Genomic DNA, 13,060 nt, shown 5'->3' on the forward strand with positions numbered 1-13,060 from the left:
AAGATCGAAGAAGAATCCACAAGAGTCAAACTCTTAGAAGCACCACAGTTATTCCACACAATAAACAGCAGGTAAATAGGAATAGAAAAAATGACAAATTTTCTAAGACAATTTGTATTTTTCATAGCTACAAACCTGAGGTCTTAACAATAGGATAATTTGTAGCGCCTAGCTGGATCCGGTTAAAAAACAGATGAAAGCAAGGATCTTGTGATATCTGGCAACACATGCGTAGATCGGGTGGAGAGTGGTCAAGGACCACTCACATATGCCACCACGTCAGTCTTTCCCAACTCAGGATGTCTTAACACACAGAGGGGCGGCTAAAGCCTCTGACCTAGGCTGGGTCCACGCATCAGCTCCCGAGACGAACCCACTATAACACTAAGAACATCACTACGTACTCCTCCAACAGATGACTTATTAACATGTCCGTGAATTGGCAGACGTACGAATGTGAGTAGAAGAGGAATCCCGAACACTCAAGATTGAAGGAGAATCCCCCAGAGTCCAACTCTTAGAAGCACCAGTGAGAGGGGCAAGCTTAACACTCCTGCTGCACTAACTCTGACCTCACCACCTTCGACCTCTTGACAGGCGCCTTGAGATCCTTACGGTGACGAATAGGCCCTAGAGAAGAAGGAGCACTTGCATCATGTGCACAACACACTCGCAATGTGCATGGACAGGGGAGGTTGCAACACGTTCACGATATGCACAGACAGAGGAGGTTGCAACACGCTCGCAATGTGCATGGACAGGGGAAGTTGCAACACGCTCGCGATTCAATGCAGAGGACGAAGCAGCCATTAAAGATTGCACAAGGGAAGATATACTAACACTCTCCAAAACACCAAAAATCTCGAGAACACGTCCGCCTTGTTCCTCCCTCGTAGGTGACGAAAGAGCAAAGTCCTTAGCCTTCCAATGCTTGATACGCTGACGTGGCGTAGAGGGGAAAGAGGGAGAGGAAGAGAGCACTGGTTTCTTATGCGATCTCTTTGCAGGAGGCGGGGATGAAGCAAAACGTTTCCTTCTAGTCCTCCCAACCGACAAGGCAGCCAACTTATCATCCAAAAGAGAGTCCAACCTCTTGAGCACTGCCTGGCATATAACCTCAACTGATCTGCAAGAGAAGGCTCCGATGACATGGAAAGGAGATGTAGTGAACTCGGTGAAAGAGATGATGTCATGGTTGAGAGAGGCAGTGCAGAGGAGATGACTGGGAATGACGTCATCGATGGGAGTGACGTCACAAGTGGTGATGTCCTCAAGGCTTCCCCTCGGTCTGAAGGGGAAGCAGGCGCCACTGGCGGAGGAATACACAACGACGAATCCCGTGACGTCATCAACGGGGCTGACGCCACGGCTTCCCTCCAACTCGAAGAAGCGGCAACAGTCACTGGCGGAGCAATACAAGATGGCTGACCTTTGCTACCCACGAAGACAAGGACGGTAAGAGGGGGGATGGTCTGGCCAGCCTGAGAGGGGGGTAGCGAGCCTCCATATAGAGCGCTAGCAAACCCTCCAAGGACGGGGGACCCCCTAGCCCAGAGTGTCCTCCAAATCGCCGCCATCTTGGACGCCTCCGACTCTGGAATAAATGATAATGATGGAAAAGCCTCCCCCTTCCCGGGAATCAAATTAACTCCTGAAGAAGAAGGGGCAACATTACAAAAATCAGCCTGGTGGTCTCCCGATACTTCCAGCAACGAATCAATGGAAGAAAAGGAAGGAGACACCGAAACAATGCCACTACAGGGGGTGAATACTGCAGGAGACGAAGCATCGGGAAGAGGCGAAAAACCTTCCCAAGAAGGAAGAGTCGAAACCCTCCGATGCTCTCTCTTGCTATAAAACGACTTCCACTGCTCTTTAGGCTATGCCCAGCAATCCGTGCAAGGATTCGTTATAGTACAAAAATTAGAACGGCACCAACTACACGTGATGTGGGGATCAGTCGCCGCTGAAGCCAAAAAACAAGAACACGGAAAACCTGGAATTCCAGGGCACACACGTTGACGAGGCCAAGAAGGAGCAGAAACCATAATATCAGCCAAACACACACACACACACTACACACAAGCGAAACGGGCAATGAACAGGGTAAAGGCCGAGAGAGGTTAACCCAACTCTCGCCCAGGTGGTTAAAGAAAAGATTGACGCAGTGGCGTAGATGAGTGACCACTCTTCACCCGATCTATGCATGCGTTGCCAGATATCACAAGATTCCTTGCTTTCATGTTTTTTAACCGGATCCACCTAGGCGCTACAAATTATCCTATTGTTAAGACCTCAGGTTTGAAGACCGAAGGTTTGTTCACGTATGAACAAAAAAATTTTATCACCAAAAGCACATTATTGCAAAATAGACTTCAAGCCATAATATCATTAATGACGATTACAATAAAAACTACATACAACATTTCTATATACTATCCCTTTAACCTACCCACAGGACACTCAAGTTCTTAAATAACATAGAATCCAGTGAACATCCCTCTATTCTAAACAATAAATAAGTAATCACAAAAAGACAATACTTGTATGTTCATAACTTTAATTAAAAATACTATCAAAACTTACTATCAATCTTATTCTAATACTCAAACTTTTGAATAATTTCTCATATTTAATCTACAATTTTATTTTTATTTTCATATGACAAAGTTAAGTGCTCATAAATCTATATATTCAAGCTTTGTCCTAGCCTTTCCTCTCATGCTGTCCTCTACATATACATTAAAAACTTGCACGCAAACATCCAATTTTTTTTTTTTTAGTACTCCCTTCTAAAGTTAGGAAGGGGGGATCCTATATAGCCTTGAGCCTTATATGCCATCACAGTATGTAGTCGTCTCCCTTTACCATGGTTTCTCTCAAGACTGGGGATATCATTTCATTATTTAATTTGTTTAAATTTTGCATGAACTTTGTCTCTGACAGAATAGGCTTGTCAATACCCTCTCCTCTCTCTCTCAAGTCAAGTTATTTGCTGGATACTTCACTATTCTTTTCCTGAGTAAATTTTTTAGCTTTTCTTCTAAAGTAAGACCCCTCAAACAGTAGGATATTAAGAACAATTTTGGGTTACAAGTTTTTCATTTGAGCTTTGCACTTTGTACATTTCCTTTTGGATCATTAATCCAGTATTATATTTCATTATTAATTCCCAAACCATTTAAGTAAAGGTTTAGGTTTCATACTATTTTGCTTGGGATTTTTGAAAAGGTAATTGAAACTCCTTACTTTCAATTCTAAATTTACTTCTTCTATTGTCAAACTTGTACCAACTAGGAATATAGTAGTGCAATATTTTGGAGTCTGTATTATACAATGTGGAATTAATGTTCTTAATTCAAGAGTTGACACACTTTGGTATGCCCTGACAAAATAGTTGGGAGGTTGTTGATCTGCAGAATGCACATCATATGTTAAAAAAAAAAAAAAAAAAAAAAAAAAAAAATAAATAAAAATAAAAATGCTCACACCAGAATTTTTTAAAAGTTTTATCACAAAAAGTGCAGTCACGCAAATTATACGAAAATACATTAATTTGTGAATATTTCTCAGTGAAAAATACAGTGAAAAGGTGAATTTCCTGTAAATAATGGGAATATGTAAACAGTCCATAAAGAAATCCGCAAATAGGCGAGTCTGCAAATAGCGGGGGTCGGCTATACTCTTTTCTTCATTTACTACGGTGTTGTATAAGTAAAATACAAATCCATCACTGCATATCATACCTTTTTAAATTGTATTTTCTGGAATGGTCTGATATGAATTAGTAATTCATTCTGTTTTATTCTTTATGAGACAAATTTTTTGTTACTCATCGTTTTGGCACTTGTCATGTCTTTTGGAACTAATTAAGACAAGTGCCAGGGTATCATTGTATCTAAAGGGCAAAAGAAAGCAAATGTTATTAAATTACATTACTCTCAGTACCTTTAACTATAATTTTCCTTATTTTAATATACTTAACAAATTGTTAAGTACTTTAACCTACAATACTTTGTAATTTTCAGTTTGACCACTGAAAAATCATCAAAAAATGATATTGTTAAGATACAATAAAGTTTGTTCATACTTACCTGGCAGATATATATAATCAAAGTACCCACCCACCTCCCCTCAGGAGACAGTGGGAATAGAAAATCTGGATAGAAAATGGGAATGGTTCCTGACTCCCGCCTCCCAGCGGCAGGAATGGGTAGTACTAACCACCTGGCCGACCACTGCGTGTGCCGGGAGTTTTGAAATTTCTGTCGGACTTCGGAGAAATACAGCTATATATATATATCTGCCAGGTAAGTATGAACAAACTTTATTGTATCTTAACAATATCATTTTGTTCATGAAACTTACCCAGCAGATATATATATAGCTGAATCCCACCTTTGGAGGTGGGGAGGGACAGAAAAGGATTTTAGGAAACACATTGCGTGCAGATGATTGACATCTTGGTTCCTTACCTGTTAGCATAGCTGACTTAGTGATTATTGTCACCCAAGTCTGCTACTGCTTTACTAGAGTCACCAGCAAGGTAGTGACCTATGTAGCTGGCGAGTTCTAGATGATCTGTCAATGGGAGCGTGACCACAATGTGACTAGACCATATTGACCATACCATGAGGGCTAAGAAGTAATATATATCACCACCTGACCAACCTAGCCAAAGTTAAGGATATCTAACTAAGGCTTAAGGATTGAGAAGACCGCCACTGGCGGCCGACCCAATAAACATAATTAACAACTCTTCCTAACCATTTTCTATAGGATAGGATGAGTGATACTTCTTGCCCCCAAGATTGTGTCTGTAGACACGTATGGCCCCAGCGAGCAGAAAATCTTATATGTCGTCTTCACATCCCGCAGGTATTGTGAAATGAACACAAAGTTGCTTCGCTAAAACGTGGCACTCAGGATGATACTGAGTGCCATGCTCTGTTGAAATGCTTCCGAGGCTGCGCCCTCACCTCGTGAACATTCAGTTAAAAGATTTCAAATCTTTGTCCAAACATGACGAATGAGCTTCTTTAAAAGAACTCATCAACAATAACGCCAGGGTGTTCTTCGACCTGGGCAAGTCTGGTCTTTTTACGAAACACCGCAGATTGTCCGAAGGACCTCCACTTTTTTTAGTTTTAACTAGATAAAACTTGAGGGCCCTGACAGGTCACAGGACTCTCTCTCTTTCTTGCCTAATCATCCATAGCACCCCTTGATTTCCAAGCTTCTGGGCCAAGGATTAAACAGGTTTTCATTCTTTGTAAAAACAAAAGGCTTAGAGAACACACCGCATTATGTCCTCTAAAGCCAAAACCTCTGATGATGTATTAAACCTCACTAACCCTCTTTGTCTTATCTAGAGTGGTTAGAATTTTGGTCACATGCAAAAAGTTACACAGGAAATATTCTGCAATTTCGAGATTTCCACAGACCTCATAGATCGTAAAGGGCTTTGTTGTTTGACAGATCCAAATATCTGAGCGTAAAGGCCGCCAACAACCTACTTCCGTATTCTACAATAGTTGAGACTGCTAGTACATCCCATTCTTCCGACGGAAAGGGAAGATGGTAATGTAATTCACAAAGGTCGAGGTGGAGGAAAAACCATTCTTCCTGCCCTATCTCCAGAAACGGCCCATTCCGATTGGTACACTGCAAGATAGGCAGAACTGCTTTATCTTGGTAATGACACTAGCCATTAGTCTTGAAAAACCTCTTATTCTGGTCACTTTCTTCAGTCTGAACGCAGTCAGACTCAGAGCCGAACGGTTTCGAGATACCTCTCGAAGTGAGGCTATTAGAGTAGCCCACGACTTTTGACATACTTCTAAGGAAAGCATACTCAGACGTCAGTAGTTGCTGCCGTCAATAGAGAAGCTTTGCACGGACTTCCTTCAATCGTGCAGCTAACCTCTGGAGGATCGATACGTTCCGTGCCCGTGGCCATCAATGGCTCTCTCTTCTCGAGATGTGAGAGAGCTGTGGAATTGTCAGAGTTGATCTGAACCACTCGGCCAAAACTCATTCTTCGAGGAACTGGAGAGTCAACCAAATTGCTTCCAATTCTTTCAGATTATGTGGCAGGACCTCTGAACCTCTGTCAGGATGCCTGGCACCATCTCGCTATCACTTGAGGTGATCATTGAACTACTGAGAGATGTTCAGAATCATTGCTCGATCTTTGATGTTACTTCAGTTTTCCGGAAGTACAAAACTGTAGAGGTCTGAATTGCAGTCCTTTCAGGGAAAAGAAGCTTCTTCAGCGAGGAAATGGTCCCCAGCAGATTCATCCATTACCTCTCTTAAGCATGCTTCCTTCCCTAAGAAGGCTGCACTCTTCATAATTAGGAGAGCAATATTATAATGTTATGCTGCGGTAAACTCGTACAGAATTCTGTTACAGTGCAGTAAACAGCACCAAAAAGTCTAATAGATATCTCTGTTAAAAATTGTTTCGCAAACGAAGGCAATGTTTATTCAATGCATGTTAGAATCTCCCTCAATCCTAGGCAAAGTCCGTGATTGTAGGGCAGAGATACGGTTCGTCAATCAATCCCGCGGGAGAGAGAGACTTAAACGACCGCGCATAACAGCAAGCTAGCTGATACTGAGTTGGTGTACAGTTACAGCAGCTTACGTTCACCTTCTCGCAGTATTATGCCTGAGTTGCCAGCTACTCCATATTACGAAGGAATAGATTTTTCATTATTTGAACAGCACGAAACTCTCAAGTTGGCATATTTAAGAGAGACAGAATCTGCTAAATACAGAAGCTGATTTTTGTGTTGTCATAACACTACGCTTAAATAACCAAAAGCTAAATCGGAAACTCCTGGAAGGTTGCAGGGAGTACCAATTAAATATACTGCGTCATCTACAATGACAGCAGCTATCAATGGTCGTCTCGCACTACTCTGCCTGAGTTACCAGCTACTCTATTCTACGAAGGAATAGGTCTGTTACTAATATCGATTAGAAGAGAATTCTCAAACAGGCATATTTAAGCGAAACCGAATACGCTAGATGCAGAAACTGAGTTGGTGTTGTTGTAACAATACATTTTAGCGTTGTCCTTACACCGGAAACTCCTGGAAGTTTGCAGGAAGGACCGATTAAGTACACTTAGAATACGAGTCCTTTCGGTTACTATCCGTATCAGTAATTACGATGTGCGTATATGACTTGATCCATACAGTAGTAATATAACGCAAAGATAAAATACATAAGTATTGTAATCACTTGGACAGCTAATTCTCTATTACATTCTTTCTTCTGCAAGGAAGAGAGAGTGAAAATACACTGTATTCGTTCTTCCAAACAAACGAATTAAAATTATTCGAGGAATCTTCTCAAGTGAAAACCGAGGACCGAAAATGACAGTTCAAACTTCTTAGGTTATTGTACCTAAACTTCATTCTATTTCATGGAAGAGACTCTGACTAATGAATGAGAGCTCTTCCGATGGTAGTCCATTTCATCAGGAGTTCGCGCAACTTTTGTTGACGAAAGGAGAGACCTCCTTGGAGCGTCGACCAGACTGGAAAAGTCACCTTATTCCGATGCGAGAATTCTTACATCGATATGTTTATTTGTATCCCACCCAATGCCTGCCTTGCCGCATAGTCTTGACAGAGGCTGGGCAAAAGAAGTCTTTCTTTGCGCTTTTCTCGACTCCATCCAATCTTGAACCTCTTTTAAAAGCTATTTTCGTTGAAAGAGACTTCTTCATTTTAACAATTATGATATTGTTAAGATACAATAAAGTTTGTTCATACTTACCTGGCAGATAAATATATATATAGCTGTATTTCCTACAGTTATACATACATCCGCCGGGCAAGTTTTATGAACAAACCAGGAATCTTGTCGGTTTTTTATAACGAAAACTGAGAAGGAGGATAGCGAGGAGCCACAGGTAGGAATTCGCCTCCAACCGAAGCTCGAAGCAAAAGAACCAATACCTGATAATCAGACGAAGCTGACGTAGAAGGTGGTCCTCGTCAGTTTCTTCTGACATCCTACTAAGTCGTCCTTCTTCTATATGAGCGGCAGAGGGGACTCCCGAAGACGGTGATATAAGTCCTTTCGATTCAATCCTTGATGAAGATTGCTGTTGTGACGTAATAGGTGCTTTCTGAATATTAGTCACTAAAAATTCCGATATAGAGGTAATAATTTCTTGCACTCTCTCGATGGGAGTCTCTACGAAAGTCAGATTGTCGACGAGCTTGCAGACAAATATCACGTTGTGATCCTGATGAATGTCCACAAAACGTCCATTCGAGCGTCACGCTCAACGTCCATCCGAGCGTCACGCTCAGCGTCCAGCCGAGCGTCATGCTTGACATCCAGCTGAGCGCCACGCTCGGCGTCCAGCCGAGCGTCACGCTCGGTGTCTAAATAAGCGTCCAGCTTAGCATCTATAGAAACGTCACGCTTGTAAACACCACGCTCCCTCAGGGTCGAACTAGGAGCGTCGAGTATCTCAGCTTGCAACACACCTTGGTTTGCAACAAAAATAACGTCAGTTTACGGATAAAGAGAGACCCTATAATAAGAGAAGGGGAAACCCTTGAATAGTAAGGGAGAGCTTTCTTCCTCTCGATATCAGAATCTTAAGAGAATTTTCTCATGTTTTGTTTACATAACGGCAGGTGAGACGCACTAATCTAGAAGGCGTAGCAACCGGTGAAAGAGAAGAGCGATCCGCAGTTGCGGGAGACCGCTTAGATCTTTTAATGGCAATATATCATCTTTTCTTCTAGGACGCGGTTCTGCCTGTCTCCCAGTCGGCAACGAAGCAAGTTGATGTTGCATCAAACGGATGACCCTCTTTTCTAGAATGTTCCTTTTCAGGTGAAAAGCTGATACTATGAAAAGGAGAGGAGCGAGAAAAAGCCCTATTCCTTCTCACCTGTCCCTTCACAGCTCTATTCTTGGAGCGACAGGGGGGTTCAAAGACGTCATCGTCTGATGACGTCCTGGTTCTCTTTTGAGGCGTCCATGCAGCAAAACTCTCAGGTGACGACCGCAAAGCAGCAAAAGAGAAAGGACGTGAAGCGTCCTCTTCCCTGAGATCAAAGACACAGGCCTCCCGTGCGACATCTTGCGTCTTTGATTTTTTTTTTTTTTTTTTTTTGCGGCGGAGAGTAGTCACGTATAAAGGCGAAGCCCATAAAGCAGAAGGAGCGCAAAGAGGCTCTGCGTACTCCTCTAAGAAACTACTGACGATGGCCACCTGTGCGACATCTAACGTCTTTGTTCTTTTCAGAGGACATGAGCGTCTTCTCATGCTCCAACTACCGTTCGGGGAGGACGCCTACAAAGGCGAAGACCGTAAAGCAGAAGGAGCGCAAAGAGGCTCTGCGTACTCCTCTAAGAAACTACTGACGATGGCCGTCTGTGCGACATCTAACGTCTTTGTTCTTTTCAGAGGACGTGAGCGTCTTCTCATGCTCCAACTACTGTTCGGGGAGGACGCTAATAAAGGCGAAGCCCGTAAAGCAGGAGTGCAAAGAGGCTCTGCGTGCTCCTCCAAGAAACTACTGACGATGGCCGCCTGTGCGACATCTAACGTTTTTGTTCTCTTCAGAGGACGCGAGCGTCTTCTCATGCTCCAACTACTGTTCGGGGAGGACGCCTCTAAAACGAAAATCCCTCACGGAGGGAACGCGCACGAACACACTCTTTTGCAGCCTGTGGCTCGTACAGGTTCTGCTAAAGGGACGCCAGATCAATGTGGAGACCCCGTAAACCTCCTTCGGCTTTCGACATGCCCTCTCCCTGGTCCTGGGAGTCCGACAGAGGTCCAGGCCTAGAGGTATTATAGGGCCGATCTGACGCTCCCTCTCGACGAGAGAGAGGACGTGAAGCGTCCTCTTTCTCTAAAGCTTTTTAGAGGGGCGCGAGTCCTTCCCAGAGCCTCCAACCCCTGTGCGGGGAGGACGCCTCGGAGGACGAGAAGCAATCTTTCATGATCCGTTCTCGTGCACTATTTTTTGGCAGCCTGGGGATCATCTACAGGTTCTGCCGAAGGGACGCCAGATCGGTGGGGGTTCCCTGTAACCCTCCTGCGGCTTTCGACATGTCCGTCTTCCTGGCTTGGAAGTTCGACATAGGTCCAGGCCTAGAGGCATTATAGGGCCGATCTGACGCCCCCTCCACAACACTGGGGGCACTACACTTCACAACACTGATTGGAGAGCGAGCACTTTAGATTCCAAATTACGAATTAATCCACAATAACAGAAAAGGGCATTCTTTCGTAGACATAGCCTAATGGCTCGTAGGCCAAACTACAGGGTTAGGCAAAACAAAGTCTACAGAAAGGTTAGTAGGTTCATTACCCTGACTTCTGTTTACTAATGCAGTTTCTTGAGGAAGACCCCGTGATTCAATCCCGCTCTAATTTGCGTACATACAAATCATCTGTCTTCCCTTCGGAATCAGTCAAACTCTCACACGTCTTAAATCGATTTTTCAATAAAGAAAAAAAGTTCTCAACCCCCGTGCATACCAAATGAGGAATTACCGACACTTTCGGTAGCCTCACCTTACTTGTGCAGACAACACAGTCTGAAACTAGCCGAACTAGATTCAGACAAGTTAAACAAAGGTTAATTAAATTACGATAGCGTATGCCTAGCCACACATCCAAGTCAATCATTCAAAAGATAATTAGGATACTTAACCGGCAATGGAGAATCAAAATCCTGGTCGGAGGTAATGAAAACAGGTGTTTTCATTACGAGCGACAGAAAAAATCTGGATAGAAAATGGGAATGGTTCCTGATTCCCGCCTCCCAGCGGCAGGAATGGGTACTAACCACCTGGCCGACCACTGCGTGTGCCGGGAGTTTTGAAATTTCTGTCGGACTTCGGAGAAATACAGCTATATATATGTCTGCTGGGTAAGTTTCATGAACAAAATGATATTGTCATGTTACAATAAAGTTTTATACATACTTACCTGACAGATATATACTTAGCTATAGACTCCGTCGTCTCCGACAGAATTTCAAATTTCGCGGCACACGCTACAGGTAGGTCAGGTGATCTACCGCCCTGCCCTGGGTGGCAGGACTAGGAACCATCCCCGTTTTCTAATCAGAATTCTTCTCTTCCACCTGTCTCCTGCGGGGAGGCTGGGTGGGCCATTAATCGTATATATCTGTCAGGTAAGTATGTATAAAACTTTATTGTAACATGACAATATCATTTTTATACATTCAACTTCCCTGCCAGATATACTTAGCTGATTAGCACCCATTGGTGGTGGTGGGTAAGAGACAGCTAACAACTGAAATAGACAGGTAAACAACATATGTTGTAGGTATTAATAAACCTTGGTTCCTACCTTATTAGGCTGAAGACTTCGCGGCTACTGCCTTGGAGTCTGCTTAGCCTCAAGAGCCTCAGCGAGATATTGATCTATGGCTAAGAGTTCTTGTGGGTCTGCCAATGGGGTCTTATCCACTTACTCGGCAGAGCCTAAAGGCCTTTGTCATTGGGTGCTATTCCACTAACATGACAATACACCTTGTTCAAGGAGCACAAAACCGATCCCGATCACCTGATCCTAACATCCATGTTAGTTCTAAGATTGTAAGGAGTTATCCCCGAACTCCTTACAAACAACCAAAAACTCGAAACATAATTACACTTTCATTACAAAAATATACAAAAAAAAATTTTGTACTCCCCTAGTCTAGTCATACATACCCTTGATCCCCTACCAGCAATGACACTCTGCTCCCGTGCGACAGTAGTGAGCTTGCTAATAGAAAACCAAGCACATATCTGACAAGAGGGTTTATGTACGATAAAAACACAAAATTAAGGATCAGTCTTTGCTCCAAGACCCAGTACTGTATCTGCTGATACAAAAGGACCTAGCGAGAAGCACTTCTCATAGGTCACTCTCACATCCTTCAGATAATGAGATGCAAACACTGAATTGCACCTCCAATATGTAGTCTCCAATGATATTCTTTAGAGACATATTCTTTTGGAACGCCAAGGACGTTGCTACTGCCCTCACTTCATGAGTCTTGACCTTTAGAAGACCGAAGGATTCCTCCGAGCAGTTCTTGTGAGCGTCCGTAATAACGCTTCTCACAAAGAAAGCCAAGGCGTTCTTGGACATGAGTCTTTTAGGGTTCTTCACCGCACACCAAAGACCTTGTTTGACAAGCTCCCATCTGTCTCTTCCTCTCTAAATAGTATTTAAGAGCTCTCACTGGACAGAGAGATCTCTCTATCTCTCTGCCTACCAGGTTAGATAGGCCTTTTACCTCAAAACTTCTGGGCCAAGGTTTTGACGGGTTTTCGTTCTTTCTTTGCCAGAAACATTGTCTGGAAAGAACAGATGGCAGCATCTCCTTTGAACCCCACCGTGGAATCAGAGCGTGTAATTCGCTCGTCCTCTTGGCTGTAGCGAGAGCCACCAGGAACAAGCATTTCCTAGTGACGTCGCGGAAGGACGCCAGATGTAAAGGCTCGAATTTATCCGATGAAAGGAATTTCAGGACCACGTCTAGATTCCAACTAGGTGTTCTAGGAGTAGCTGCTTTCGAAGTCTCAAAAGATCTAATTAGATCGTGTAGATCTTTGTCGTTAGCAATGTCCAGGCCTCGATTCCTGAATACTGAAGACAGCATGCTTCTGTATCCTTTTATTGTCGAGACAGATAGGTGTGATTCCTCTCTCAGAAAGAGGAGGAAATCGGCAATATTCACTATAGAGGTACTGGAGGAGGACAGCTTCTGACCCTTACACCACCTCCTAAAGACTTCCCACTTGACTGGTATACTCTTCTCGTCGAAGCTCTGCGGGCTCTAGCGATAGAGCCCGCAGCCTTGCGAGGAAAAGCCTCTCGCTCTGACAAGTCTTTCGATAGTCGAAAGGCAGTCAGAGCGAGACCTGGGAGGTTGTGATGAAACCTCTCGAAGTGGGGTTGTCTGAGTAGATCGTGTCTGTTTGGAAGCGATCTGGGGAAGTCCACTATCCACTCCAGTACCTCCGTGAACCATTCCTGGGCTGGCCAAAA

General features: G+C 43.6%; 1 protein-coding gene across 1 annotated transcript in view; it reads right to left on the reverse strand.

Annotated features, from left to right (window-relative positions):
- The window catches only part of LOC135224371 (sorting nexin-27-like), a 74,726-nt gene that overhangs the window by 39,001 nt on the left and 22,665 nt on the right, over positions 1-13,060 (reverse strand).

The sequence above is a fragment of the Macrobrachium nipponense genome, chromosome 20, assembly GCF_015104395.2.
Source record: "Macrobrachium nipponense isolate FS-2020 chromosome 20, ASM1510439v2, whole genome shotgun sequence".
In the NCBI taxonomy this organism is placed as follows: domain Eukaryota; kingdom Metazoa; phylum Arthropoda; class Malacostraca; order Decapoda; family Palaemonidae; genus Macrobrachium; species Macrobrachium nipponense.